Source organism: Blennius ocellaris, assembly GCF_963422515.1.
Source record: "Blennius ocellaris genome assembly, chromosome: 6".
NCBI classification, from domain to species: domain Eukaryota; kingdom Metazoa; phylum Chordata; class Actinopteri; order Blenniiformes; family Blenniidae; genus Blennius; species Blennius ocellaris.
The window spans coordinates 15,319,605-15,325,604 of record NC_137655.1 but is presented as its reverse complement, the minus strand read 5'-3'; positions in this window follow the sequence as shown (position 1 = coordinate 15,325,604).

Genomic DNA, 6,000 nt, shown 5'->3' with positions numbered 1-6,000 from the left:
CTCATTTTTACAATTGATTTAATTTATGGTAAGTCTAGCTTACTACAGTGTAAATGCATTAACAATAAAAAATTTAAAAAAAACAACCCATGAGTGACAGTTTCCAAGCTAACAACAAAAGATTAATGGCATTTGATTGGAAGATGCATGAAATTGTTTTCCTCTCTTTACACCCTCCTCCCCCACTTTCTTCTTCTCTGTATGTGTCTAATTAAAAACACTGCAGGCACATCCACACACTTTATTGGCGGTGCTTGCTGAGGATGGGGCAGCAGTAGGCAGGAGCTCAGGGAGCACGCTCATGATGGATGTCAGACTGTGTCGAACATGTGGGACTCCGGTTTCCAGGCTCCTCGTTCCATCCCCAGATCATGAAAACTGATCCTCACGCAGCCTCTTGTAACGCTGCTGTGAAGGACAAATGTACCTTCGGAAGCATTTCTCATACCGAGGCATCACACATTCATCAGAGCAACTTTGCTGCCAATGACTTTATGATTGAATTCTGCATGATTGATTTGATGAATGTGATATAAATAGAAATTCTACATTTTTTTTTTATTTCTTATGCTCTCTAAAAGACAAAAGCCTTCCAAGATGAGAATGGATCGCCTCCTCTTTGTCTTGCCAGATATTTCCCCTCAGCCAAGGTAGACTATGATCCTAGACACAGGTGGGTCTCTCCACTGGACACGCTGTATGCATGTATGCCTGCACAGTAGGTTAAAGATATGATTACACTGATGCATGAAAGATTATGGCTGAGACAAGAAAAATCGGGGATTAGATGATGAGTAATGTTGTTTAGTATCAGCAGGGCATATGGATTACATTCAGTGCAATGGTGGGACAGCTGCTCTCATCTCACAGTGCATCCCAGACTCTGTTCGATGTAACCGACACTGTATTGTCATCTGCTACCCAAACCCAGCGATCAGACTTGTGGATAATTTTCTCCATGGACTCCTTATTCACGGCCCTGCATCCATTTGCCTCGGATGAGCTTTTCATCCTTGATGACAACCAGTCTTGCCCCATTACTTGTGAACACAGCGTCTGGAAAGCACATGCTTTCTTTTGACTCCAGCATGGCCATAAAATAAGGGGCCCTCGCTGAAAAGAGCAAACCTGAGATGAATAATAAACCAGCTCTTAGTGCAGAATATTGATTGTGTAGCAATGCCATGTTTTTCGTTTTAATCACTCAGCACAGCTCGTCTCTAATGACAGCATACTTAATGCACTTGAACACCATCAGTTGAAAGGACAGCCTGTTCCTGTGTGTGGAGATTGTTGGTACTTATAAATTGCTTTAAGTTGGGAAGCAGCAAGGTAAGCAACATCGCAGTGATACTTTCGTATAATCATTGCATATATTTAGTGACGCTGATGTATGTCTACAGAATAACTGGAGCCATTCTAATTATAATTTGTATTTGTTTGCCTAAATACAATAAAACCGTACTGTTTACATGAGACAGATCTGTTTTTCGTCTCTACTACTTTCTACAACTATCGCTGGTCAAAAACCCAGTTTACAGGTGATTCAGTGCAGTCCCCAAAATGTTTCAGAAGGCACATTCATTTCCCTCACTGTACCACCATCAAACATGGAGGGCAACAGCTGGCCTTGGAAACAGCCCTCTGCTTGACTGTGTGAGTAATGTTGTGTGATGCTGTAGTTTTTCCCTGATGCAGGTCTGTCTGAAGTTCCCTTCGGTATCTGGTATCGGTCAGATACAACACTTCATCACTTTCCTGGTAGAGTGGGAGTCGACACCCGGAGCCATAACTTGTCTTCAGAAGACACGGGCAGAATGAAGAAGTGATTGAAATAGTGGGAGTATGAAATTTCATCTCCACTGTGGGCGTACCAACGGACGTACATGCCGGGCTGCGGGGACCCCTTCACACTCGATTTGCTGTCATCGCTTGACCATAGAAGCTTTGCCCTGCTCGTCTTTTAGCGTGTACCCAGAAATGGGGGCAAAAGAAAAGCTTCACATCTAATTGACTTCTTTTCAGCTTGTCTGTCAACTGACCTCAAATAGAGTGACAAGTGGGGGAGTGGAGAGCTTCTTTTTTTTTTTCTTTCTTTTTTTAAATTTGCTTTTCTGCTGTCAACCGCAGAAGTCTGTTTCAGCCACTCTGCTTTTTACATCCACTTAATTCCTCTCATCCAGAAAATACACAGAGGTCAAAAATGAATGGCATTGGTGTTTTGTTTTGTTTTGTTTTTTTCTTCTTCATGGCAGCAGAAGGAATTAATTGTGTTAAGTAAGATGATGGACACCAGTGGTGCTCTGTGAGACTGGGGATACAGCAGACTGTTAGACAGCCAAGCAGCCATGTATGGAATCAATCAAGGAGATGTTAGAAGTACGTGGCTGTTGCAATGCAATGCTAATTAGTAACTTCCCAGCAACGCATAGCTAATATAATGAGATGTGAGTACCCATGATTTTCTAGTTTTATTTCCATAGGCTTTATTTTCACCGCTTCACTGTCATCCAAGATTTATGAAAAACAAATAGAGCACCTTTTGAGTAATTCAGCTCTCTGTCTGAGTAAACAGTGTTAAGATGATATATTGCCTCTCCCTCTCAAGTGTGTGTGTGCACCTTCCATTAGCTGAGAAGACACCGCGTGTGCAGTCAGAATAGTGCTGATCCATGCTGATGACTCTGTTAGCGGATTATCGTTGTTAGCATCAGCCATCTGTTATTTGTTAAAAACACAACATGAACAAGGAGGGAGATGCTTGGTTGTGCCCCCCAAAAACAAAATGGCACAGGATGAGAGACACATGACTCTCAAAGATATCGATTTAAATGATTGGTTTGACATATTTGTAGCTATATTGACTTTCTGTCTGGAGTCAGATAATGTTCAGTCTGTTCTCATATCTTGACAATAAATGTAAGCTGCTTTTATAGGTAGAAATAGCACGTGGTTGTTGGATGGGACAGAAAAATGAACATCGTCCAATTTTTTTCTGAGGGGTCCACAACGAAAGCTGCCTGCTCAAGTGATGTGGCGTGTTCACGTGTCTGACACATCTCAGTTCAACTTTCCCAACGACTTACTCAACTGGAAGTCCTGCATGATGCTGCTGGGAGTTCGTTAAGCACATACCAAATGTTTGAGACAGATGATGAGGTTGGGAATTTCCTCAAGATAGAAAATTATTACTATAAACAGTCAAAAGACAAATAGACAATAAAAAAAGACATGGCAGGCAGCTTATCAATTCTAACAATAAAAATCCATAGATCAAACCTAGTAAACCCATTTGCAGTGTGATGAAAATTAAATGCACTGTGTTTGATAGGTGAGGGACATGCCAGAGGTTAGTTTGGCCACGATGGGTGTAACCTAAGTTCATGCTGATCTATCAATTAGTTCACCCTAAAAATGTCTGATTTATAAGCGAAAATATTTAGCAAAATGTAATTGTTAACTAACAGCAAGTAACATTCCAACAGCATTAAAGTGTTGTTCCAAGTAGATGGCGGATAAGGGTAGAGATAAAATATGCCAAAAGAGTAATTAAATGGACACTTCATTTTAAAGCTCTGGCTTGACGAGCTTTGCTTTGAAGCCAAGTGTATCATTTTCACTTGACAATTTTTTTGTATCCACGGCAACATGTCAGCCGAGTTGGTTCGCTTTGCCTTCTTCACAGCAGGGAGTTGCTCTGTTTGTTCCTGGGGCTCATTCTGTTTGGAGTTTGATGGGTCTGTCTGTACTCAGAGACACTAAAATAGTCTGTTGGTGTGAGCCTGCCCTGTGATGGACTGGCAGTAATGTAACTAAGGATTTCCCTTCCATCTGCCCAGTGCCCTACTACATGCTGAGATATGTTCTGTACACACAAGACCTTGAGTAAAGAATATTCAACACAGTATGTTTTCTCACTTGATAGACATCAATGTATCCTTATTTTACTCGCCGCTGAGGAAAAGTCTTCGATATACAGAAATGGTCAGTGCTTTGTCATTTATTCAGTTGTCGTTAAAGACTCAGAGTTTGGATGTGAATATTTGCGATACTTCATCATCACACCACTTGGGAGATTTTAATATTGTTTTTTATGCGAATAACTTTGGCAGCGTACATTTAAATGATTGATGGTTGTTTTTTTTTTTTGCTTTGTCTCATTACAACCCCATTCTGTTGATAATCTCATTGTTTGCCTGTTAACAGATATTTTACAAGCGGTGTCTTGTTTGTGAGCTCATATACGCGAACGTGACTGTGATTCAGTCTGACTCATTTGTGGTATATGAGCCTTCATATGACTGTTACCCTGCTGGTTTTAGTGCAATGTGTCTTTTACCACTCACAATCATGGTACATTACACTAGGCGGTTGTGGATACATCCATCAAATCAATTTAAGTACGAGGTGCACTATTAAAATCTGGATATCTCTGCACTGGTTGACTCTACATTTTTATTACGTATAAAATCATGTTGGTTTAGTCATTTTATTTTCTTGTTACTAATCTTGAATAGGCTGTCTTAGGTGGAATCATGCCTGCGGTGCTGCGAAAGGTGTCAGCTTAGTTACAGAGAAAATGACCATCAAAGCATATTGCTGTCAAACAAATATGTAGCACTAAAATCTAAAGTGAATTAGTTCATAACACATTTATCTTTAATTTAAATCATGCTGGGTGTACATCCACATTAGACTCAAATGTTTTTTATTAACATAATAGATATCTTAGAACAAAAAGTGAGGTACAATGTAGTCTGGGCACAATTAGGCGTATGGCTTTCTTTTCAGTATTTCAGTTTTTAATTTTTCGGCCTATTTAGAACTGAAAGCACCTTTTGTTCTGTCCAAACTCCCGCTCAGCAGGACGCGCGGTCCTTTCCAATGTAGCATGCCAGCAGCTCTCGTGTCATTTATGTCTTATCAGTGCGGTTCCCGGTGAGGGATGATGCTTGATATTCAGAGGGTGGCTTTGTCTCCTCAAATTAATCAGATGCGCCTGTTTGCTTGTGCAGAGGAGAATCACCAGGGAGATCTAGAAATTGTTGGTGCAATGTAAAATGCCTTAACAAAGGCAGGCTGCGAAACACAGGTGTTATAATTAGTTTGTATAGAAAACCCAGAAAACATGGTACCGATAATGAGGGTACCGTAGTAATGATAGATGAAATGGACGATGAGACTCGTCAAAGAAAGCAACGTAGACTAATAGTCCTCCTGTTATGTATATTTGTGTTGACCTAATGTAAAGGTTATGAAAAGAAAAAAAAATTAATATGTATAAGGGGGGAGATTGCATTATTGATGCCCTCATTGAGTAGTTGCAGTTTCCTTGGCACCAGTTTCACATTAGAGAGCTGCAGACACCTTTTGATGTGAAGGATTTCTCACAGCCAGTGATTAATGTCCATATGTGAGTGTCTGACGACTACATGCTATTTCTGTAGTTCTGCTTTTGGTTTAACATGCATGTTGTGTTGTCTTCATGTCATTCTATACCATAAAATTGAGAATTTCTATCATAAAGAATCATTTTGATGCAGAAAACAATGTTTTATTGTCACAAAAACAGTCAGACAATATGCTGGGTTTATTTTACAGCCTGGAGCCCGGGACCCTTTTGAGGTCATTCCAGTGATCATAGGGGGCAAGGCTGTGATGGTTGAATTTGATTAGTAGTACATGTCAAGGAAAACCACAAAGAAACACTTCCTAGAATATAAAGGAGGCCTGGGAAAATGCCAATTGATTTAACTCTCTATACATTTGAGAGAAGGGTTTTGTCAGCATTTGGCTTCACTGTAATATTTTGGCAAACATGAGATTTGAACAGGGGGTACACAGCCTTTCCCAGAGGGGGAAAAATAATAAACAACTGAATTTATGCTGTACTATAAATGTCACCACTCGCTATTGGATTTTGTTTTCTTGGAAAATAAAGTGATATACTAAAATTGCATTCCATAGAATAGCAGTTCAGAATGACAAATCACTTATTTG